At 37.0% G+C, this 26,810-nt stretch overlaps 1 protein-coding gene across 5 annotated transcripts in view; it reads left to right on the forward strand.

Annotated features, from left to right (window-relative positions):
• LOC125235312 (disheveled-associated activator of morphogenesis 1-A) overlaps positions 1-26,810 on the forward strand; it is a 224,622-nt gene that overhangs the window by 127,802 nt on the left and 70,010 nt on the right. The window lies entirely within an intron of this gene.

The raw sequence follows: 26,810 nt of genomic DNA on the forward strand, positions 1-26,810 counted from the left end.
TATAGCTATCCACATAAACAATAATTGCAAGTGCAGTAACCGAACGCAGCTTAACTTGATTTCTCATGTGTCAACATTGCGAAAAGTGACAGCTTCTGTTATTTGACAGTTGTCAGCTGAGTGTCCAATCAAGTGTTGTGAATCTGCGTATTTAGCTCAAAATATCCCGTTAGAATCCATTTAAAAAGGCGTTTGTTATTCAAAATCAAAATAGTAACTGTTTAGTAATTTTAAAGTTAAGTTAATTTTAAGTTTAAAATATTTATATTGAAGGAAAAAGTAATTGATTCAGTTAAACATTAGAATTATCGTGACAATAGTTTTAGGATTCCGCAAGTTTTATTAAGTATTAACTTCCACGGGCTTTATTTAATAATTTATTGATTCGTCTTGAAATACAGTTGAAATATTTTTAACCGACTTCAAAAAAGGAGGAGGTTCTCAATTCGACTGAATGTTTTTTTTTTTATTTTTTTTTTTGTATGTATGTTACTCGATATCTCCGAGAATCGTGGACCGATTTTCAAAATTTTTTTTTTGATCGAACCGGTATAACCCCGAGATGGTCCCATTGGCACCAAGTCAGGGTCTGATGATGGGATCCTGGAGAAATCGAGGGAACTCTTCAAATGTTATAGGCACATGTAATGTTTTTAGTCTATTTTTCAAAGGTACACCAGTATTTACGTCTGATGGTAATAATTTTATGTGGCTGAGCTGATGATGGAAGGTCAACTCCTCAATGGTTAGGAGTTTAAGGATAATTCTTTCACTACTGTACATGTATTCGGACTGATACATATAATATCACTAGGAACCACTAAAAATCAACTGAGCTGATGATGGAAGGTCAACTCCTCAATGGTTAGGAGTTAAAGGATAATTCTTTCACTAGTGTACATGTATTCGGACTGATACATATAATATCACTAGGAACCACTAAAAATCAACAAATAAATAAACTTTTTAACAAAAAATAAAACCGCCTTCAAAAATAAGCGCGTTACAAAACACGGAGAAACTAAAAAGCCAAAAATAATAAACCTTTCAATTCAGATTTCTTATCGTATTGCAATAAGCTAAACATCCAAATTATAAACAAATCAATTATTTTTGGAGTCGGTACCAGCCTGTGTATGGTTGGGTGGGGCAAACAGGCAATAGCAAGGCGACGAACAGCACCTCTGGTACCGACTACAAAAATAATTGATTTGTTTATAATTTGGATGTTTAGCTTATTGCAATACGATAAGAAATCTGAATTGAAAGGTTTATTATTTTTGGCTTTTTAGTTTCTCCGTGTTTTGTAACGCGCTTATTTTTGAAGGCGGTTTTATAATCCGCTTTTTATTTTTATTTATTAGTGCACCGCGGAAAAAGCAGTACTTCTTGTAATAGATGGAATTCCTCCTCGGCGGGGTAATTATAACTATTTCTGCCATCTCATATAAAAATCACATCGTCTGGTTCTTTCAGCCATCGTGACCTAGATTTAACTCAGATTGATTTTGTTGTTATGGGCATGTTCAGAATTTGGGACCCTCCAATTAGCGAAAGTTGTTAACAAAAATTAACTCACTCTGTCAGTTTTGTGACGATATTTAAGCATGAATTTCAAAAAAAATATTGTTTTTTGTGTTAGTTACATAAACTTTAAGCGAGAATCTACATTCAGAATGTGAAAAAAGTAAATTTTTAGACAGATTTTATGCTTTGTCGTCACAAAACTGACAGTGAGTTAATTTTTGTTAACAACTTTTGCTAATTGGGGAGGTCCCAAATTCTGAAAATGCCCTTATTCATTAATTTTTATCTTTATCTTCAATCAGTTAACAAATCACCTAGAAAGTTTGTTTACTTCGCTCCTCATTCCTCACCGACATAACATCAATCCACAATAGGAAGTTCAAGTAGCTGAACTCATAAATAGATTACACAACGTGTCAGCCGATACGCAACTGCTAGATCCGGTTCCGACTCCACCGCAGACGTAACTGCGGTTGTTTTATTATGGACACTGTGGGAAGTGATCCCTGTCTCGATACGGTTTTTAACCCCCGACGCAAAAACGACGGGGTGTTATAAGTTTGACGTGTCTGTCTGTCTGTCTGTCTGTCTGTCTGTCTGTCTGTCTGTCTGTCTGTTTGTCTATCTGTCTGTGTGTGTGTGTCTGTCTGTGACATCGTAGTTCCCGAACGGATAAACCGATTTAGATTTAGTTTTTTTTGTGTGAAAGCTGAGTTAGTCGGGAGTGTTCTTAGCCATGTTTCATGAAAACCGGTCTGCTATGTCGCAGTCGGGGGTTTTTTCAAAATTTTAATTTTGTGGTTATTTAACGGGAGATAAGAAAAAAAAAGAGATGGCAGGAAGACTTGGATGAATTCTATCCGGATTGACAGGAGCCTAGGCCATTTTTTTTTTTTCAAAGTTGTTCCAGCCCACTTTTTTTTGGATTTGGATTTTTTTAATGTGGTTTTCACTCAGAATCGCGAACTCTTTCAATCCTAATAGGAGAAAAAAAGTATCCCAAGGATTCCGTTACCATTTTTTCATACATTTTTTATGGCGGTAACGGAATGGAAGGTTTGAAAAATGTATGGAAATCTTGGGACATTTTTTTAGAGACTTCGCGAATGAGTTATTAGTATTATAAATTGTGAATTGAATTAAATGTGTAAATGTATTGTAATACCTATTTGTAATATAAATATAAATACAAAAATCGGAAAAACCATATATATATATATATATATAATAAAAAAAAAATATATATATATATATATATATAAATAAATACAAATATGTAACTACTAAATGGCGGACTTAATCGGGTTTTTCCGATTTTTGTATTTATATTTATATTACAAATAGGTATTACAATACATTTACACATTTAATTCAATTCACAATTTATAATACTAATAACTCATTCGCGAAGTCTCTAAAAAAATGTCCCAAGATTTCCATACATTTTTCAAACCTTCCATTCCGTTACCGCCATAAAAAATGTATGAAAAAATGGTAACGGAATCCTTGGGATACTTTTTTTCTCCTATTAGGATTGAAAGAGTTCGCGATTCTGAGTGAAAACCACATTAAAAAAATCCAAATATAATAATAATAATATATATATATATATATATATATATATATATATATATATATATATATATATATATATATATATATATATATATATATTATGATACAAACTTTTTATAACTTGCACAATACTAAATCAACCCCCAACGTACAGTTTTCCCAAAATGTTTCCATATTGCTCGCAAGTCGCTGACTGTACTTAAGTACACAATACCAAAGATATAATTACATAACTCCGTATAGACAGATAAAGTCTAAGAAAAAAACGTAAGTACCATACAGAAAAAGGTACGGTGGCCTAGATGACATTACACCTTTGGGGTACGCTCAGCTAGATGGCGTTAATATTAATATTTGACATTTTAACACATATCAAGCTAAGAATATGGGCCAAATTGTTAAAACTGAGGTTCAAAAGTTTTAAGCCTGTGTCAAGAGATGGCAGTCTATGCATTGTGATTACACATTTTACTTCGACAGTAACTCTCTATATAAGAGAGCGCTGGTGGCCTAGCGGTAAGAGCGTGCGACTTTCGATCCGGAGGTCGCGGGTTCGAACCCGGCTCGTACCAATGAGTTTTTCTGAACTTATGTGCGAAATGTCATTTGATATTTGCCAGCCGCTTTTCGGTGAAGGAAAACATCGTGAGGAAACCGGACTAATTCCAATAAGGCCTAGGTACCCTTCGGGTTGGAAGGTCAGATGGCAGTCGCTTTCGTAAAAACTAGTGCCTACGCCAAATCTTGGGATTCGTTGTCAAAGTGGACCCCAGGCTCCCATGAGCCGTGGCAAATGCCGGGATAACGCAATGAGTAACTCTCTATAATACTCGATCCTCTTTGACAATGCATATTTTGCATTCGCCACAGGGCAGAGTCGATTTTTTATGCACATGCAACCATCGACCCACATTACTTTTACGCACGGCTTGCTAAAATAACGCATTGTCTTTAGATGTATTGCGGTTGTAAAAAAACGTTTTATTGTCTGGTAACTGCATTTTGTTTTACTGCTTTTAGAAACGATACTGGGACATTGTCCTTAACTTTCGCGATTTTCACATGGTTAAGGCCGATAGTCCACTATCATAATTATGTTTATCATAGAAATATGATCATAGGCAACATGCCGTCCTTTTTCTTCACGTTGAGACTACAGACAGGTACAGACCTATGATAATATCATATTTCTATGATAAATATATGATAGTGGACTATCGGCCTTATGCATGGAGATAGTTATTTGTTACAAGGGGGCAAAGTTGTTTAACCGCAGCAATATTGATACGCGAGCAAGCGATTACAATATTGAATCGCGAGCGTAGCGAGTACACTCAATCAGTCAAATAATATTAATACTATTACGTCTATTACCTAATAGTATCGCACAAATTCCCTAGCAGTTTCAAGGCCCGCTCAATATTCGCGGCCGAAATATATGCATAGATATAAATATACATATTGGTTCAAAGAATTCGAATTGTACTTACCAGTTAATTGGATAACATAAAGAATACTTTTAAATCGCAAACTTACATAATGAATACATGCATTAATTCATACAAAAGCTAACTAAATTACCCTCACACACACTATGTTCATATTTGTGCAATTAGTATGTCTGGTGCTCGCGGGCAAAATGCTACGCGCCAAAACCAGTGTGTCAAGGTAATGCTTTGGATAAAGTTTGATGCCTATTGTAATGTAATTAAGTTGTAAATTGTGCTGTATTTACTCACATTTATTGCAATTAGTGTTATGAGCATGAAATAGTAAGTTATAGGTACTAATTTTTCGACTGTGAATAGAAGTTTTTTAAAATGCTTACCAAGCACCAACATGGTCCAACTGGGGGATGAACTGAGCTACCGACTGCATTACACCCTGCATTTTAATGTATGTACGGCCAGCCAAGAAAGTGGTTTATTATAAACACGTGAGGTCGAAAAGTGGTAAACCACTTTTTTGACAGACTGTACATAACTTTACAATGAATAAATGAAATGAAATAAAATAAAACTCCAACTCACAAGGGTTAAGTATATATCAGTAGTGTGTCAATCATTTATACATATTGATATTAGGATATTACGAAACGAAATAAGTATTTAAAATAAGCGCTTCCCAACTATTTTACCTAACTAAAGTAGCTTGTAATTCGTAATATGTAATTGAATTTTTATAATTTATGTTAATTCCCTAAATATTTATTCAAGTACCTATTAGATAAACATAACCGGCTAACGAAAATGAATGGAAACCTTGACACTTTGACTTGTCCACTCAAGATTCCAAATAGCAAATTACTCGATGTTATGTAAGCTTAATGATATTATTAAATGACCATCAATCAGAACTTTGGAATTTTCGTTTTTCTGATCAAATCTGCTAATTTGGAATTTATGTGTCGTTTGAAAATAATTATATGGTTCTAATAATTATATTTAAGAATTTTGAGACTATCATATAGGCTAACTGCATATAGTACAATCACAAAGTTTCTTTTTTTTTTTCAATACATACCTTAATGTACTTAAATAGCCGTAATTGAATTCTTTCATTCCCATGACTTCAATTTATGCTTGACTTGATCTTCCTTCGTTTAAGTCACAACGTAGGTTGTTACTCCTTAGTTCTTTAAAAACTTATTTTATCATCATCACTTTTGAGATTTTCTTTTCTTGTCATCATCATTAATCCTGGTAAGGGCATTTGTGTGGTGAGCACAGATAATGTTCCTGAGTCATGGGTGCTTTCTATGTATTTAAGTTTCACCCTGTATTATATATTGTTACATCATTTTTATTTATTTATAGACAAATACTACAATTTAATTAAAAGTAACTTAAAATAAATATTTCCAAATGAACTAACTAGTAAACCTCGCTCCTTATCGTTTCTGGTGCAAAATTACCCATAAAACTTATGGTGTTACCCCTTTGGATGGTTATGGATAACTTTTGCACCAAAAACGATTCAGAGCGGGGGCCCTCTCCTTTTTTTCCGTAATCTACAGCCTATGTCGGGCACAAACTCTTTTGCGTTGGCACCCCAAATGTACCTGTTTAAGTATTTGTATAATTATCTATATCGTCATCTTCTTATGCTTGCCGCGGGACTCAGTCAATCTGTGTAAGAATGTCCTATAATATTAATTTGTTATTTATTATCATTACCACCAGGATGCTCTGTATCCGATTCGTTTCTTTTGCCACCACACCACTGAAAAGAGATTATGATCTCACGATAGCGGGGTAATAATTGGTGTAAATGAAGGCGGATCCCAAGTCGATAAAACACTTAATTGGTACCGACGTTTCGAATTACCCGCGGAGATAAGTCTGCATTTAATTGGTCTTGTCGACCGTTCGTTTGTCCTTAACTACCCCGCTAGACTGCCGCTTTATTTATGTACCCTTTTGTTTATTTCGAGCACTTTAGTTAGGCTTAATGGAGGGAGATTTAAGTAATTGATGTAAAAGTTTGGTTATAATTATTTGTCTTCATTAAGGTTCTTCTACCTTCAGTAAAATTTGGAGTAATACGGATCAACTTCTATTGGATTTAATTTAAGGTCATTAGGTATTCCAATATTGGGAAGCACTCCAAAGAAAAAGTAAAGAAAAAAGCAGGAGTTTTACCCTACTGCTTGTTTCCGGTACATGTATGTACCTATAAATGAAATATCGCTCATTGACTCTGAACCTTGAAAAATAACTTATTGGGATTTAGGCTTTAAGCCGAGCAACACATTCATACGTCATAATTCCGCTGGTGTTATAGGTGCCCATGGGCGATAGTAATAGCATATCATCAGGTAAATCGTCTGCTGCCTAGATATAAACACCATTACGCGACAATTCTTGCTACAGAGAAGAGCCTCTTCAATCATCAACGTTGGCTGGACTTGCCGCGTTGCCGCTAAGGTCAGACGTCGCGTACATTCAGAAACAGAAGACCATAACCTAACAGAATTTCTTTACCAACGAGGTCGATAAAAAGTAAAATGTATTAGAAAATGTCTCCAAACTAATGACGCATTGTTTTCTTCGTCCACATTCGCTTTCACCGCATCCTAGCAGCACCCATGGACGTGACGGCCATGGCGATCGCGGCCCACTGACACCGACGTTTCACGGTCGCAGGAAAGCCATTCGATACACTTTTGTTCATTCGATAGACGATAGACTACTCGGTAAAGACGGTGGTCTTTGTGTGGAAACTATAAAAGTGTAAAGGAGACCGAATTGAGTTGTGAGAAAGGCGAGTTGTGATAAAGTAGATTTTTTGGAACTTAGCGCGCGTTGCGAGCTTACTAATAGCTTTTTTCCGCGGCTTGATCCGCGTATAAATCTAATCTTGTTTTCCCATACAAACTTTGGACCTCCATTTGACGCCCTTAGGAGGTGGAAAAATAAAAATGAAACATAAGGTCGAATCTTCCACAAAACCGCCATGTCTTGCAGTTTTCCTATAACTCAAAAATACATACATACATACAAAAATTTACGCCTGTGTTTCTAAACGGTGTAGACTGAGCACATGACACTGTTTAAGTTTCAGTGCCAAAAGGTGTCGAAAAAATTGTGATATTGGAGTGACTACTTAGAGTCTGCTCGGAATAAAAAGAGTCGTGGAATGTATAGGACCCCATTCATTTCACGACTCTTCTCCTTCCGAACAACAAAATTGTACCCAAATCTTTCTAACAGTTGCCTTCTATATAGACACCCAAGGGAAGAAAAGGGGTGGCGAAATTCTTAAGCCAATACCACACGAGGAAAACTTCTAAAATATATATTAAATTCAAGATAATACTTGTTCCTAACACTGTTTCGCATAGCACCTTCAAACATCATAGCGCATATCATCCGCTCGATCGGACTTGCAACATTTGGGCAAAATGTCGGCAAAAGTTCAGGCGAACAATGCTCGGTGTTGAAAGGAATCGATCCGGTGGGTGTGCATGGATTAATATGAATTGGAATGTAGATTTAAATAGTTTAAATACTTTCAATCCAGAGGTAGCGGGTTCAAATCCTGGCTCATACCAATGAATTTTTGAAACAAGTGCGAAATCATTTTACATTTGCCGGCCCTTTTTCAGTGAAGGAAAACATCGTGAGGAAACCGGACTAATCCCAATAAGCATTAGTTACCCTTCGGGTTAGAAGGTCAGATGGCAGTCGCTGTCGTAAACTGGCGCCTACGCCAAATCTTGGGATAAGTTGTCAAAGCGGGACCCCAGGTTCGAATGCCGGGATAACGCAAGGAGGATCATTATGACTTGTTTAGGTTTTAGTATCTACAGTCACCGGTCACCGGCAATAATATCGCACAAAAAGAAAGCTGCAAAATATCTGAACATTTAATTTTATTTCTGGAGCCATAAGTGTGTCAGATATTTATGCAGCCTGTTTGTACGACGTTATTGCCGGTGAGATCTCCATAATCAAGTAGGTAGAATATTAAGCTAAGTTTAGAATATTAGACCAGGCAGACAAGTATGCATGGTCGCGCAATAAATGATAAAACATCAGGCCGCCCCATCGCGCTATGTGTAAATTTTACCTGCCTGCCGGCGTATCATGCTTCCAATTTTATCACTTATCCACGTGGATAAAGCATCCGTCACGCTTTAGCAAGTATGTCAGTGTGAGAGTGACAGATGTCTTATCCACGTGGATAAGTGATAAAATTGGCAGCATGATACGCCGGCTGGACCATCAGAGAGTAAAAATATTGAATAGTTTCATCTCTGTCACCAAAAAAGAAAAATTAATTGCGATAGAAAATATGTATTATTTTTTATAACAGACAGTACAAACTTCCTTGTTAATTCTAAATAGCCCCAATGTCCCAAATAAACACATTTTGTAACACATTAGCACAACATTAGGTACCATTCACAACAGCGTATTGCAAATGAAATGCCATAATACTTACTATTGGTTTTCGCAATCGAAATAGTTAACTGAATAGGTTTGCCGTAACAAACGTAATTCAATCATATTGATAGCGGCTTGCTTGCTCCCGTAACTTTTACTTAAAAAATTATGACATTATAAATTATTTAGTGTTTCATCGATTCGCTTCTACTAATTTTCTCAAAGGTTGACTGGAAGAGACCCCATTAAGGGATAAGTTCGCCTACATTGTATATGATTGACTCTGTAACTGTGTCTCTTTTGTTTCTTTTATGTACAATAAAGCTTATACGACACATATAAGTATGCTGGACGTGACGTCAAATCGAAAATACTTACTTCGTTAATTTGCGTCTTGTATTTACAAATAGCTGCGTCAAGCGGGAATGGCAGCCTATAAAATCGATTACCGAAACTGGGAGAAGCGGACGGAGTGTCCTGATCATTGAAGATAGTCGCAAGCTCGTCGTTTACGGCACTTTCTGACAAAAGGGAAAGAAGCCACCGCAGCGAAACGTCGCAATCGCTTGCAAGCTTCCCTTGTCAACTACGTGTGGCTATGTGGATAAGTCGCTCTCGCAGAGGTTACTCTGTTTTAGCCACCAAAAGCGATGATTCTAGTACATTGCACGATAAATTGTCTGAAATACTAACTAGTCTTGATACTTGTTCCTCACCTTCAATCATTGCTTTAACTGACATCGACAAGCCCCGGTTTTTTAATTCAAGTGCGCGCGGAATTCCTGTTAGCTGGTCAAGTGGCCGCACCGCTTCTAATGAGTCGCACCCGCTTGCGTAAGCGCACGAGCTGTCACTTTAACATAAACTAGTTGTTGGCTGTTTATAAGTTTACTAACATACCTACAGTTTCGTATTCAAGGTAAAAAGGAACCCTTATGTGCAGTTCTGTCCTCAGATATGTCATTCATTACGCGTGACTGGAACAGGGATCAGGGATCTAGAACCGTATTTTTATGTTTGGCATGTTTAAACATGATGTAGTTGACTAGCTTTAAACCTAAGACGTAAGTTCTTAATTTTCTTGTATCTATCTTATTAAAAAATGCCTTTGAAGTCAATATAAATTTTACTTTAGCTACAGGGTGTGAAAATTTCTCTTTCGACATTCTAATTACGCCACTTGGCAATAAAAACCTCCATGAATATATAATCTAAAACGAAAATAGATATTATTCTAAATTATGACTGTGCCAACTTTTACGAGTCATTCGAGAGTGAATGAGAAAACAGTAGTCCTCTCGTTCAACAGGTTTTGTCTGACCTTAACCTCCAAGGTGATAATACTGACGGTTTCCGCTATCTTAGGGCCTGGCCACATGGGCGCGTTGCGGCGACGCACCGCAAAAATTCTGCGTTGCGTTGCCGCGCCGCCAGTTTTTGCAGCAGGAAATCTGCGGCGCGGCACCGCGACGCAAGAACTCGCGGTGCGTCGACGCACCGCAAGAACTCGCGGCGCGGCACCGCAACGCAGAATTTTTGCGGCGCGTCGCCGCGCCGCGCCTCGATAACTATACACAGTGCAGAACTTCACGATCAGTCTTTATCCAGACATGGATCCCATTACGCGCATTCTGCTCTTGCTCGTATTACGGAGGCGCTTACAAAAAAAGGAGACGAAAAGAAGATGCTGGGTCAACCCATATATATATAAAATGAATAATGACGGAACTCATTTTGAAAGGAAATATGCGGCATTAAAGACAAGTGAAGTGAAGTTCAAAGAATATTTCAGAATGACAATAGCAAGTTTCGAAGAACTGGTCTTTAAAATCTCACCTCGAATAAAAAAACAATATATAAGGTCCTAATTTATTAGTTGCAGATATTTTAACACATGATACTTTACATTAAAATAATTAACTTTAAATATAAATTAAGAAATCTTTTCATGTAACTTTTTTTATTTCATTTTCCTAACAAAAAAATTAATTATAATTTCGTCTAAACAAAATCATCATGTGCATTATCACATGTCACAATAACACTGTCTGTCATGTCAACAATTGTTTGTTGTAAATGTCGTAAAGGTTCGGCGGGAAAACTGCACATGTCATTGAAGTGGCCAGTTACAGTTAAGTGGTACGTAAAAGAGGTACTAGAATCTGTTCAATGAGTTTTCATTTAATAATCACATAAACAGGGTGTTTTTACGTAGCAAATTTGTTTTTCCGTTTTCTCCAAAAAAAACATCGTAAAAGCTATAATGTTTCACGGTTTAATATACTCCAGAGACCGAGTACTATCAGCTGTAAAAATATCTGCATCTAATAAATTAGGACCTTATATATTTTAAAAACCTGTCGGACCTCTGGAGATGCTGGGATTAACTAAATATGCCGAATACCGAATATTTACCGAATATTCGGCCCATCTCTAATGTGGACGAAGGACGAAAGGACAGCCTTATAGACAGCAGGCAGGCAATTATAGTCGCGCGATAAATGATAAAAATATCAGGCCGTCCCTATCGCACTATTTGTAAGTGCGATAGGGACGGCCCGATGTTTTATCATTTATCACGCGACCATGATTGCCCTGCAGCTTCTTATTGCTATCGGTGTCGAGTACTTATCTAAGTTAGGTATCTATTTTAAATATGACGGTGTAATTGTGTGCAGTACAGTACCTACAAGATTCGGTAAAGCGTACTGTAATTATTCGGTAAAGAAATTAAAAATAATTACAGTACGCTGAACCAAAATAATATATTACTTACAATACTATATATCATATCATTTTCCTCAGAGCATTTTTCCTGTCTTTGTGTATACTACCTACGGTTGGCAACCCTACACCGCTCAATGTGGCATTTGCACGATACGGCAACGTACCGCGGCGACCGGCCGTGTCGCAGTTGTTAGCTAAGCTACCCTTGTGTGCGTGCGTGATGACACGATACGCTGGTTGTTCTTTTAGGTATTTAAGTACTTTTAGGTGTTTAAGTACTTTTAGGTATTTAAGACGCTACAGGAGCGAAAATGGAAAGGAAAGGGAGCCCTTTCAATTTGGGAATTTTAGTTAAATATTACAATGTTATTAACTAGATTTATCGAAAAAAATTGTCCATTCAGAACAACTCAGTTAAAAGATATTGCGAAAAAAATCTTTAAAATCGAGGTTCCGCTCTCGACTGTTTCCTCCTTCAAAACTTATTTAAACGGAACGAAATTTGAGAATCTGAATAAAAATGAAATAATCTGTGTCGGACCGTTTAGATTTTTTGGACAATTGTTACCGATCTTGAGTATCCCTTTTTCGAGCCATATTGAAACTTGCCGTTTTTAGAAATTTTTCATTGGATCTAGCATCTTTTAAAATAAGAATAGCAAAAAATATCAAAACGGTCCGACTCAGATAAAAATAATAATAATCTGTGTCGAAAAAATCATTGCTCTATCTTCAAAAACCAAGGAGGAAATAGTCGAGAGCGTTTGTATGAGCGTTTGTTGAGAGGGTTTTTCGAACTGACCTGTATCGTATAGTTTTAAGAAATCTGATTTCAAAGGTTTGGGTAGGAAATCTAATCATCAATATTATTGCAATGTAAAATTATTTTTTTCTTTTTTCTCCGTGTTTTCTAACGCGCTTATTTTTAGTAGGCGGTTTTTTTTTCATGGTTTGTTTAAGGTACACACCGACATGTTGTAAACATTTTTTAGTTTTTCGTAAGTTAGTCGTTAAAGGTGGTCTACAGCTAAAATTGATCTACGACAGAAATGATCTGTACATATTAAAGTAAGTAGGGAAGAAAACCGCCATGCTGAAGTGTATTTGTGCATGCCACGTCTGGTCTGTCGCATGCATGGTGAGACGACTTGGACGCCTTTATGAGTGACTGCATGGCCGGAAAAATAACACCAGAGGGAGTTGAGGAAATCAAGGGGAAAGGCCTTTGCCCAGCAGTAGGGCACTATAACGGGATAATTAAAAAAATCTGTACCAGTTTAATTTTAATATATTTTTAAGAAATTTTCCTACTAAAATGTAGATTCTAGCGAAAAAACGTACCTAGGTTTTTCCAGTTGAACATTATTTTTAGCTGCAAGCCACTATTTACGATTTAATCGATTTAAATAAAACTTGCCTACTAAATTATCCATTTGCATATTGATCGTAGCGAAAACACGTACGAAAACGACGTACGTTTTTCTGTTTTACTTTTTTAAAGGCACAGGTCACACGTTTTTCATCAAATCTATGTCGTACCGTTTAGGTTTTTTGGCTAATTGTTACCAATCTTGAGTATCACTTTTTTTGCGCCATAATGAAAAAGGCCGTTTTTGGAAATTTTTGATTGACTCGAGCGTCTTTAAAAATAAAAATATCAAAACGTTCCAATACAGATAAGATTAATAATTAATAACAATCTGACTGGGAACAAATCAAATTATTTTATTGTGATTTGTTATTTAATAACCTAACAACAAAATTAAAATTTTGAAAAAACTCCCGACCGCGACATAGTGGACCGATTTTCATGAAACATGGCTAAGAACACTCCCGACTAACTCAGCTTTCAGACAAAAAAACTAAATTTAAATCGGTTCATCCGTTCGGGAACTACGATGCCACAGACACACACACACACACAGACAGACAAACAAATAGACAGACAGACACGTCAAACTTATAACACCCCTTCGTTTTTGCGTCGGGGGTTAAAAATAGTCTTTCGCTATATCGTAATGCTGCAAAGGAGATAGGAGGTGCAAGCACTAATTGTTGCCTTGGGCCTTGTCGTTTTTTATTTCGTGTATGATGTCTATTTCAATTTATAGAATAATCTGTGTTGAAAAATCAGTCTACCTTCAAAAACCAGGGAGGAAATAGTCGAGAGCGTTAGTATGGAAATTGAACCGTCCTGTATCGTCTTAAAAATATAATCGATTGTCGATTTGGCCCCGCTCCCCAGCTGCCAGCTTGCAGACCTGAGGTTGACTATGATAAGAGAAGCATCTTAGCAGGTTGCCTCAAGGGCCTACTCCAAAATCCTGCCAGATTTACGTCCATAGTCCATAATAGTGCGTAATTTTATTTTCACGAATTTATCGGATTCGGATCGGACGTAGTTCGAAAGCGCTCTATTTTTAACGTAGGTACCTATCGTCATATTCAGATAGAACGAATATTTTCTTTACCTATGTATTTACAAATTGTCAAATCTTTTGGGAATTACATAAAAGTCATAAAATTATTTATTTAATTAAATTTTGAAAAAAACCCCCGACCCCGACATAGTGGACCGATTTTCATGAAACATGGCTAAGAACACTCCCGACTAACTCAGCTTTCAGACAAAAAAAAACAATCTAAATCGGTTCATCCGTTTGGGAGCTACGATGCCACAGACAGACACACACACAGACAGACAGACAGACAAACAGACAGACAGACAGACAGACAGACAGACAGACAGACAGACAGACACGTCAAACTTATAACACCCCTTCGTTTTTTGCGTTAAATCTACCCATCGATGTACCCATTGCGGAAATATAAATTAGAGAGGCACTCCATAAATGTCAATAAACCCTTAATTGCATGATTTTACTTTTCTCTATTTATTTATTTATTTATTTATTTATTTATGTTATGGAGAACCAACAGCTATAAAACTAGCAGTATACAACAAGATATGATTCAGAAAGCCAATTACAGGATCTCACAGATAGATACAAAGTAATATTAATTAAACTAATGCTAGCACTTATACCAACGCACACACATGCTCACAAAAGTGGAATATAAAGAAAGAGAAAACAAAACAGAAAGTTAAGTAAGATGAATGCAATAACAGTCAACATAAGTATTCAATTAAAAAGGAAAAGAAATAATTATAATAATAATCACTCACAAAGAACACCGCTTAACCAATAATTGCCTCACATTCGAAACTTTACAATTAAAAATATCAATGTCAATGTCCTTCGACAACTCATTCAGCCGACGACTCGCTCGAACTAGGAAGCTATTCTGTCTATACCTGGATGATGCAGTCTTGACAGATAAAGGGGGATAGTACCTCTTAGAACGAAAGGGGGTATTAAAAGCAAGCTTACCAAGTAACTCGGAACAATCAGCTGCACCACTGGTAATATTCAAGAGAAAGGAAATATCAGATATGTCACGTCTTTTTCTCAGTGGTAATAGGTGGTGCTTCTTACAAATACTTAAATAACTGGATGAACTATAGTAATGCTTTAGTTTGTAGCATAAAAATTTTATAAATTTTTGTTGCACGCGCTCAATCCGGTCCACATAAGTGTTATAGCAAGGGTTCCAAACCTGTGATGCGTATTCTAATTTACTCCTCACGTATGAACAATAAAGGACTTTAAGGGTTTTAGCTTGAGTGAAGTATATGGAATTACGCATTATAAAACCTAGAGATTTAAGTGCCCCACTAATAATGCTATCAATGTGCCTATCGAATAAAAGTTTGGAGTCATGAATAACCCCAAGTCCTTCATGTAGGTTACTCGCTCAAGCGGGTGGCCTTTAAGTGTATATGATGTAGAAGTCAGGTTACGTTGACGGGAAAATGTAATAGAAAAACACTTGGAAGGATTTAGCTCTAGCTTATTAACTTCGCAGTACTCATCCAGGCGTTCTAGATCGGACTGCAAAGACATGAAGTCATGATTGGATTTTACCTTATTAATGATTTTCATGTCATCCGCGAAGCAAAGAAGTTTCGAATGCAAAAAACACTTGCCTATATCGTTAACAAAAATGTTGAATAAAAGTGGACCGAGCAAAGACCCTTGAGGGACGCCACTTGGGACTGTCACCCATCCAGATATATAGTTATTAACCACGACAGCTTGAGACCTATTATTGATATAAGAGGAGAACCACCTTAGCAAATCCCCATGTATTCCCATGTCATATAACTTGCATAGCAATAAGCCATGGTCTATCCTGTCAAAACACTTGCTATAGTCAGTATAAATAACGTCGACCTGAAGGCCACTGTCCATAGCTTCGGTGACGTAATCATTTAGTAGAACAAGATTTGATACAGTTGACCTACGTTGCAAAAACCCATGCTGAAAATCACTAAAAGAACACTTAAAAGTGTCATAAACTTGTTTGAACACAATTTTTTCTAATATTTTTGAAAGTATACATAGTTTCGATATCGGTCTATAATTAGTTATTTCAGTTTTAGGTCCCTTTTTATGAACAGGGGTGATAAAAGCTGACTTCCATATGGAGGGAATTAAACTTTCAGCGAACGATCGCCGAAAAAGTAAAACAATTGGACTTGCCAAACTCTCAGCACAGTTAATTAGAAACTGAGCAGGTAACTCATCAGGCCCTGGGGACTTGGAAGGATCTAGTTTTAGTAATAAGTTAGTGACAACGTCCGGATTAATTTCAATTCTATTTAAACTAGCCGTGGACTCGTTACTACACGAAGGTAAATGGTCAATATTAGGAGGGCTCGAGGTTGTGAATGTGGTAAAAAAGTACTCTGAAAAAGCATTACAAATATCAAAACCTGAATTAACTATTCTGTCCCCATACTTCAGGCTGCCGGGTAAACTATGGGAGGATGAGCGAGACTTTACGAACGACCAAAATTGTTTTGGATTAGTGGCAATATTTTTTTCCACCCGTTGCATATATGAAGCAAAACAAGAATCCTCTAATTTACGTACTCTTTCTCTTAGAATGTTAAATGATACTAGGTCAGACAAATTCTTATATGTTTTATATTTTCTTAAATATTTGTATTTTTCTTTAATTGCTTTTTTCAAGGAAAGAGAATACCATATGGGATAGTTATCATTTTTAACTATTTTACTGGGTATAAATTTGTTCCTAAGTTTTTTAAAAGTTACGTAAAAGAAATCGACAGCTTGGTCTAAAGTACGGTTAGAAAACTCAGACACCCAATCGATAGAAGCTAGCTCTTTATTGATAGATTTATAATCACCTTTGTTGTAAAAATATTTTACCCTAGGGGCTGATTGAAGTGGTAAGACGGTGGTAAAGTTAATACGAATAGTTATAGGCTCGTGGTAGGGATCAATAGGAACGAGGGGCATAGGACAATCACTGACACATAAAGAGTCATTAGATAATACTAAATCCAGTAACTTACCAAACCGGTTTAAGATTCCGTTATATTGATTCAAGTTAAGAATATTAATTTCATCAATTAAGCTACATTCATCATTACTAGAATAGGAAGACGGAACCATCACCGAGTTGCAACTTGACCACTGAATACCGCTCATATTAAAGTCACCTATTATAACAAACTTGTCATCCGGATATTCACACATTAAGTCGCTTAATTTGGCTAAGAAATTACCTAGTTGTTGAGAGAATGAGTTACCATTATTTTGATTACACAAGTACAACACACATAAATGTACTTTAACTAACCTATTGCAGTTGTCCTTGAGCGACATAGTAACCCACAAGTCCTCGGCAGAAGACTGGAACGTTGGCTGCAGGGTCACCGGTAGCTCCCTACGGGTGGCTATGAGCACACCGCCCCCGCGGCTCTGGCCGGTCAGGGCGAGGTCCCGGTCCCGCCTCCAGACAACGAACCGATCATCGAACAGTTCAGAGTCCAACACACCATCCACTAACCACGTCTCCGTTAAAACAATGATGTCATAAGATGTCATGCTTAAATTACGATAAAATGTTAAAGTTTTCGACCGCAAACCCCTTACGTTCTGATAATAAATGCAAGGTTTATTATCTATTACTACTACACTATCCATTAAATATAATTAAATTATTAAAACTGAGAGATAATAGAATTAAGTACAATACTGCAACATCCAATACTGCCAAACACAACGCAATTTTCATTATAAAATAAATAATAAGTGCGCGCGAGTCAGTCTTGAAGTTATGAAAATACATAAGATCGACGTAATGAGTGCGAAAGAGAAAAATATTTGAGGCAATATTTAATGAATAAGGAAAGAGATAAGCTGTGTTTAGTGAGCGAGGCGTAAACAAAAAATTTGCGATAAGATCGAGCGCAAAACAAAAGACCACCCAGGTGGGCCGGTCAGCGGTCGTCAACCTTAGGTATGATCGCTTAATGTTAATATTAAATAATAGTAACAAAAGCAAAAACGCAATCGAAAAGACATAATTAGACGATAAATTGAGAATACACCAATTCAAAGCAATTTGTTTAAATCACGTTCATTATTTATTATGTGCACTTTGGAACTATCATCTTTCCGAACGTGAATTTTAGAGTATCTGACCCACACGTAGAGGTATCCCTTCTGCTTTAATGATGCCTTAACTAGCGATAAGAGTTTCTTGTTCTCAGGTGTCAAGTGGTCATTTATATAGATCCTTTGGTTACTACCCTGGAAACCGATTTCCTCCGCCGTAAGGGTCTTCTTAAGTCTGGCTGCCGCTACCAAATCTTCCTTAATATATCGATTAATAAAGCTCACAATAATAAGCTTCTCATTGGAGTTGTGAATAGGAACCCTGGATATGTGGTTAATATGGCTTCTGTCCACATTAACATCAATAGCTGCGCAAATGCTCGTCAAAATTGAGAAAAGATTTTCGTTTTTCCTCACAGGGACTCCCTTTACTTCAATATTATTCAAACGCATCTGCTGATTGATAATTGCACGTTCTTCTCTCATAATCAATATTTCTTTATTTTGCGCCTGGATTTTGCCATCAACATCTTCCAATCCTGGTAATCTGTTTTCCACTTGAACCAAACGCTCGGTAAAGTCATCTAACTTCGAACTAGTAAAGTTTAAGGAGTCTTTAAACTCAGAGAATTCAGTCTTAAGACCTGCAACATCTTGAACCAGTCCAGGAAGACAGGAGAGATGCATCTCCATGCTTAGCAGTTTCCTCATGACGTCATCTAAGTCAGTAACTTTGGCAGGAACATGTAACGCCACTTCCCTCTCCACAGGTTGGGCCCGCGCCGGCACTGTTTCTTTTGGCTCCGCTGGGAAGGCAGGGCCCGGTGTCGCCTCAGCTTTGTCCGATGATTTTACCAGAGCCGGGGATGCGTCCCTTCGACATATATGACATTTCCATGCCGATCTGCGTTCCGCTCCAAGCTTTCTGTAGCCCCCCTCCGTAATTTGGGCACAGCAAAATCCAACTTCCTTATGACAGCGTGAACACTGAGCTCCGTCATTAATTACTCCTTTACAAAAGGCACACTCCATACTTGAAACAAAAAAGGTTGGGAACCGCTGGCAAGAGTGCAAAACAAAATGAGGTATCCGTGCGCATGTGCGTTCGCGGCGAGTGCATGCACCGAACTGGAAGAGTTTTCAATATATGTAATATTGAAGTTCCAATTTATTTTCATTTGCGACAGTAATATACGTGGGTGTAAGATACGTGGGTGTAAGATGCGTGGCTGCGATGCAAAGTTGTTAAGGGTTAATAGTTATTTGTTATACAAGGGGGCAAAGTTGTATTTTAACGCCGAGTGTGGAATTGAAAAACGAGCAAGTGAAAGGATTCTATAGTTGAACCACGAGCGAAGCGAGTGGTTCGAGAATAGAATCCTGAACTTGCGAGTTTTTTTAACACACGAGAAGTAAAATACATTTGCACCCGAGTGTAACACAAAACTTTTCCCCTCACTATAGCGAGGAAACTACAACGCAAAAAATGCGTTTATCACTGCTTCCACTAGTTCCACAGGTGGTAAATCATCTTTATTACTTGATTCTTTTATCTTTTATCAATTTAAAGCAGTTAATTTGACTTTATTCAAGGTCGAATTACTTTACCCACTAGTGGATAAAATGCGTTTTTGCCCGCTGGTATTAAAGGACAAAACACGTGTTTCCGAGCTAGTGAGGGGAAAATACGTTTATCACTGCTTCCAGTAATTCTACAGGTGGTAAATCATCTTCATTACTAAATTCACCTACTTTTGTCAATTTTAAAGCAGTTAATTTGACTATATTCAAGGTCAAATTACTTTACCCACTAGTGAATAAAATGCGCTTTTACCCGCTGGCATTAAATGATAAAACATGTGTTTCCGAGCTAGTGAGGGAAAAAAAAATTATCCTCCTTGCTTTATCCCGGCATTCGTCACGGCTACTGGGAGCCTGCTGGATCCCAGGCTTTGACAACTAATCCCAAGATTTGGAGTAGGCATTTATTTAAGATATTGTACCTATAAATATAATTAATTAAACTACTAAACATTTAAAAATACTAAAGGTTATTTTAATGGTCGCGAGTCACTATCGATTATTGATTATCACTAAAATCTGTATTTCTCTTTGTTCATTGGTTTATTAGGATCACCAACAGAAGATACAATATACATACTTACTATAAATTACAAACAATACAAGCCCACTCTAAGAACAAATTAAATTATTTTCGTAGAAAATATTTTAACTTGAATTTTTTAAGTAGTAACACTACTATTATGTTATAAACATTAAATAAATGTCATATACATATTAATGTTAATGTTAATACAAGCCCATTTATTACATTCGTAATTGATCCCCCGTTTTACATGTAGGTACCGATGCCTTTTGAATAAATACTTCCATATTTGATATCCCTATTGCCCCAAGGGCTATATTAATTAAATAAGTTTACACATAGAAACAAATATAAACTTTGACAGGTTCATTGTTGCTATGAGAATTACGTTCTTTGCTAATTCATTTTTAGTCAATTATCATTACCTGGCCATCTTGTAATTTGCAAATCCTCCAGTGTTTATAATCACGCAAGAGCTGACGTAGCCTAGAGTGTAACTGACCTATCTCACTGTGGCAAACGTTACGCGTCCATTAGTGTCAGGGTTGGGGCATCCGCTAGCCTGATTTTATTACGGACACATAATTGGGGACTAGTTGTGCGGGGACAATTCTGTGTTATTTTACAGGCATTAACGTTGAGCGGGTTAGACAGGCTTATCTAACTTACTGATATTTAGTTTTCATATCTTCCAGTTTACAATCATGCAAAATAATACGTAGCCTGGCGTGTAACTGACCTATCCCACTGTGGCAAACGTTACGCGTCCATTAGTGTCAGGGTTGGGGCATCCGCTAGTCTGATTTACGGACACAGCGGAATTGGGGACTAGTTGTGAGGGGACAGTTCTTACTTTACAGGCATTGGGCGTTGGATGGGTTAATGAGAGGCTAAGCTCTAGTATTCTTTAGTAATTGGTTCAAATCCTGTCATAATAATAGTTTTCATACCATCGAATATCAACATTGTGATTTATATTATTACTTATATTTCAATCGGCATTTCAGTTGATTATTCGTTTTAATTTTCTCTTCTCTCTAATATGCAATTAAGTATGAAATAGTAATTTCACCTAATATAAATATACTATAAGTTATAAGTCTATAAAATATCTCTTACCTAGCAGTTCTATAACTTCTAATTGGTAGTTCGCTCATAAATTAACTAGCTGTCAAGTCAAATAGCCCTACTGACAATAAAAATATCAATATAACTTATATACCTACGCATAAATATCTAACGACATTACGTCAGCGGATGAAAGTTGATCGACAAACGTTTTGCGGCTTTATGTTTATACTACGTTTTTCCCGCGGGTTCACTCGCGTTAAATTTCGAAAATTGTGGAATGCTCCATAATAAACTTCCAACTCCCATTTTAGGAAAGTGGGGCGGTTAGAAAGAGACAAAAGGAAGCCTATGTCACTCTCCATCCCTTCAACTATCTCCAGTTAAAAGATCGCGTCAATTAGTTACTCCGTTTTGCTGTGAAAGATGGACAGATAAACACACTTTTCCATATTTATAATATTAGTATGGAATGTATGGATACGTCGATCATTTCACTTTGCCTTCGGAACACCGCGCCGTTAGATAAAATTTTATGTGTGAGCTATCACACAATCTTGATTCATTTTCATCTACTAGTATCTCAGTCTGAAAAATCTCAGTTGAGAACAAGTGTTAGCAGGTAAAATGTAATGCGGAGGGATGGAATAATGTATCAAACGAGTAGTGTATGAAAGTGGATGGATACAATGGTAGTTGGATGGAATGTGTGAACAATGATATGAGAGTTATTAGTATGGAAATGACGGCTGATAGAGAGGAATGGAGGAAGGATCTGCTGCGCCGACCCCAAATAATGGGAAAAGGGCAAGGGAATGATGATGAATAAATAAATAAATAATCAACAAATTGTAGCTTAAATAAGTTGTGAATACGTTACCTTAGAATGGTTGAATTCTTATTCACCTATTTATACATCTCGTTTTATTCTCAGTCGGTACATGGTAATACACTCTTGGCAGAGTGATCGTGGTCATCATTGTGAATCAGTGAGTGATCACTGATCCCTGCATGACCATGATCATTCCTATACAATTTCGCGATTGTTAATACGTCGTGGTTAATCTTTCGAATCCCGGTAAATTTATTTATGTGAAGCACAGATTTTGTTCCTGAGTCATGTGTTTTTTAAATTTTGTATATTATGTATATCATCTCACACAACACAAGCCTTAACTAGCTGTTCCTTACATTTTCTACCTATCTTTTGTTCCTTACATTTTCTACCTATCTTTTTACTCATCTTACCAGTTTTTATTGCTAATGAAATCACGTCTCAATTCATATTTTTCACAAGCAACTCGACGTCGGTTGTAATCTTATTTACAGATCATTATCTTACGCGACATTGACACTGGCACCTAGCACCTGTGTCTTTGTCACTTTCACTGTCCCAACATGTCTTAACAGATGGCAATATTTACAAAGTAAATTAAACAGTACATTTTAAGACGCGGTAGCTTGTTCAGACGGTGTTAGCCCTCATAGGGATAGCAGAAGATATTTACACTTGCATCGATCCTGCTAACGAGATTCCTGAGTAGCTCCTTTCAGCTAAGTCCAATTGCGCCAGCCTCCTTATCAGCTGATTATTTCATTTCATTTATTATCAATCAACTTACACACGTCACACAGCATTACATATAGTTTGACATATATTTACGTTTACTGGACACAGAAAGTGGAGATGGGCTGGGCACATTGCCAAGATGGGCCATAGTCGCTGGGCGAGATGAACTTTGGTGTGGAAGCCCGGTAACACCCGCGGTCGTGGCAAGCCGCCCCTTGGATGGAGAGATGACATCTGCCAACTAGCTGGCGATAACTCGATGCGGATGGCAATGGACCGACAAGCGTGGAGGAATGGAGGAGGCCTATGTCGAAGACGGGCGCTTTAAAGATAGATAGATAGCTATACGTTTACTGCCATTCGGTTACAAGCTGAGACCTTGCTTGGACGGTGGTTGCCGGTCTATACAGCACGTGTCCGTTTCAACGCTATTTCATTAAAGGATTTCTCACGATAGGATTCCCAGCACTTGCATGTAAATTGTCTGAGGTTTTATTTATTACTTAGTTTAATACATATTCTGTAATTATAGTTGTAATTAGTTTAATTATTCGGTGTATTGGCTTAAGCTGTGATGCCGTGTAAATTATTTGAAATAAATGTTTAAATGTTTCTCGACTTATGGGTTCAGTCATGTCCCTAGGGATCAGGTTGCACCAAACCCTTCGTTACCGAATTTCGTATGGGAATTTCCATGGAATTCTGCTGTGTGACGTTGATGCAACAGGCTACTAGACTCATATCTAATTTGGCACAAAAAATGATTGTCTTCTGTAATATTTGACATAAACCAATATTTAATGATTTTGGGTATTAAATGTGTACGATGACTACGTATTTTTAATTCAAAAATGTGAGATTTTTTTTTAAATTTTGGCCACCGAAAACGCTGTCGGCCGTGTACTGACGTCATAGAATTCATGTCAAATCAATCACTGACATAATGACCTTTATGTCTCGTACTTAGAAAGTGTTGTTTTCGCACTGAATGACTTCATTCACAGAATATCTGGGTCAAAAAGATTTAGTAAAAACGTCACTTCTGTGGACAATATTATAAAAGTTAACGACTCTGGTACATTCCACATTCCTATCCCGTTTTTCGTATTCGAGTGTCAAGAACTAAAAATATTTCCCGTCATTAGAATGTAGTCTAAAAATTATTATCACCAGATTTTCTTAACTTTTGTAATGTCCATAGGAGAGATATAACCAATTACCCATACATTAAAATCTGTTTGACCCATCTATAGATGACATGGCTGATGTTGTTTTTGCCTGATTACGTAAAAGTATACTTTAAAATTATTTTTCAGTACAGATGGTGTTTTTTTACGCACTAGTGCGAGAAGTGGTTCATTATATGCCAGGTCGAAACTTTGGAGGCTCATCTGTACTGAAAAACGTCGTACGATACACGTGCGAAAAGGAAATTCGTAACTCGTGTCGATTTAAAACACTCCCTTCGGTCGTGTTTTAATTTATCGCCACTCGTTTCGAACTTCCTTTTTTACGCACTTGTATCGTAATGTACTATTTTGCGGTTTATAAGTCATAATAAAATATAGTGATATTTTTTTTTCGGTTAATTGGACAGTAAGTAATGATATAAGACAAACTTTAAAAACTTTTTAACAAAAAATAAAACCGCCTTCAAAAATAAGCGCGTTACAAAACACGGAGAAACTAAAAAGCAAAAAATAATAAACCTTTGAATTCAGATTTCTTATCGGATTGCAATAATCTAAACATCCAAATTATAAACAAATCAATTACTTTTGTAGTCGGTACCAGACCTGTTTATCGCCTTGCTATTTCCCGTTTGCACCACCCAACCATACGCAGGCTGGCACCGACTCCAAAAATAATTGATTTGTTTATAATTTGGATGTTTAGATTATTGCAATCCGATAAGAAATCTGAATTCAAAGGTTTATTATTTTTTGCTTTTTAGTTTCTCCGTGTTTTGTAACGCGCTTATTTTTGAAGGCGGTTTTATTTTTTGTTAAAAAGTTTATTTATTTGTTGATTTTTAGTGGTTCCTATTGATATTCTATGTATCAGTCCGGATATATGTACAGTAGTGAAAGAATTATCCTTTAACTCCTAACCATTGAGGAGTTGACCTTCCATCATCAGCTCAGCAACATAAAATTATCACCATCAGGCGTAAATACTGGTGTACCTTTGAAAAATACACTAAAAACATTACATGTGCCTATAACATTTGAGGAGTTCCCTCGATTTCTCCAAGATCCCATCATCAGACCCCGACTTGGTGCCAATGGGACCATCTCGGGGTTATACCTGATCAAATGAAAAAAAAATTTTGAAAATCGGTCCATGATTCTCGGAGATATCGAATAACATACATACAAAAAAAAAAAAAAAAAAACATTCAGTCGAATTGAGAACCTCCTCCTTTTTTGAAGTCGGTTAAAAAAGGGTCAAGTAGCCTACTGGCCCTGTCCAAGTTTGAGAGAGATATTAGTCCGTTTTCACATTATCCGATCCGATATCGGATATCGGAAGGATTTCAATGGAAAAAATCCAAGATGGCGTTAGGATAATTTGCTTAGTGAATTTCTGTAGCTCATTGAGTAGATGCTATGAGCTGAGCGCCGCAAAGATTGTTTAGGACGGCCTTTTGCTTTGCGGCCTATGCTCAGTAGTTGTCGATAAAAGGCCTATGAAATTATAATGGTGACGATTGCCTAACAGATTCAATACGAACAAATGCCGCATAACGAACGCATTCTGCTCTATGCCGTTACGAGAAAAGATCGCGTGCGCAGCCGAGTGCGTCCTTGACTGCGATCCGAGGCGTGTAATCCAATTGATACGCTCTTGTTTAGGAGGAAAGAAGCGCTGGGTCAATGGCACACGAGTGTATACTGCAGTGTTGTTTCGTTCAGAGAATTTGGGGCCAAAAATTTGGGGTTAATTTTGATTTATTATGCTCATTAGAATTTCGCCTTTCATAAAGAGTCATTATTAGGTCCTGATTTAGAGATGTGGCATTTAGGATAGTCTCGTCTTCCATCAAAACTATTTGGCGTTGTGGGCCCATGGGGAAATTTGGCACTGGTCTTTATTCTTACCACTTCTAAAAGTTCCAATACTTCTAGTTGGATTTCTTAATCTCGGAAGTCTCGGCGTATTTCTACAAATACAGCTTATTTCAGAGTTTTGAACGCTTATAGAAATAAATGAAAGTTCCAATTTCAAATTCGGAAAAATAGGCCAGCCGACGTATTATGATTCCAATTTTATCACTTATCCACGTGGATAAAGCATCCGTCACGCTTTGACAAGTATGTCAGTGTGAGAGTGACAGTTGTCTTATCCACATGGACAAGTGATAAAATTGGAAGCATGATACGCCGGCTGGGTGTTACGAATTTTGTATAATGGTACCTATACATACTTATAGTTTACATCACATCTTAAAATAATAAGTATGTATAAGCTACTATCCATATCCATACTAATATCATAAATGTGTGTCTGTTTGAATGTCCGTTTTTCACGGCAAAACGTTGAAGGGATGGAGAGTGACATAGGCTACTTTTTGTCTCTTTCTAACGCCAACTTCCCTAAAATGGGGGGTGGAAGTTTGTATGAAGTATTCCGAAATTTTCGAATTTAACGCGAGTGAAGCCGCGGGCAAGAGCTAGTTTACTATAAAAACATCTATTGCAAACAGTTCAATCAAAGGTCGAGCACCTCTAAAGGCCAACGTCACGAAAAACTTTTGTTTTCTACGCTAAGCGCTACTTAATACTATAGTTAATGGATTCGTTGACGTCTATCAAAGAGGCAAGGGCATTGAAATCATGACGATTGATATCTTTTTA

Source organism: Leguminivora glycinivorella, chromosome 17, assembly GCF_023078275.1.
Source record: "Leguminivora glycinivorella isolate SPB_JAAS2020 chromosome 17, LegGlyc_1.1, whole genome shotgun sequence".
In the NCBI taxonomy this organism is placed as follows: Eukaryota; Metazoa; Arthropoda; class Insecta; order Lepidoptera; family Tortricidae; genus Leguminivora; species Leguminivora glycinivorella.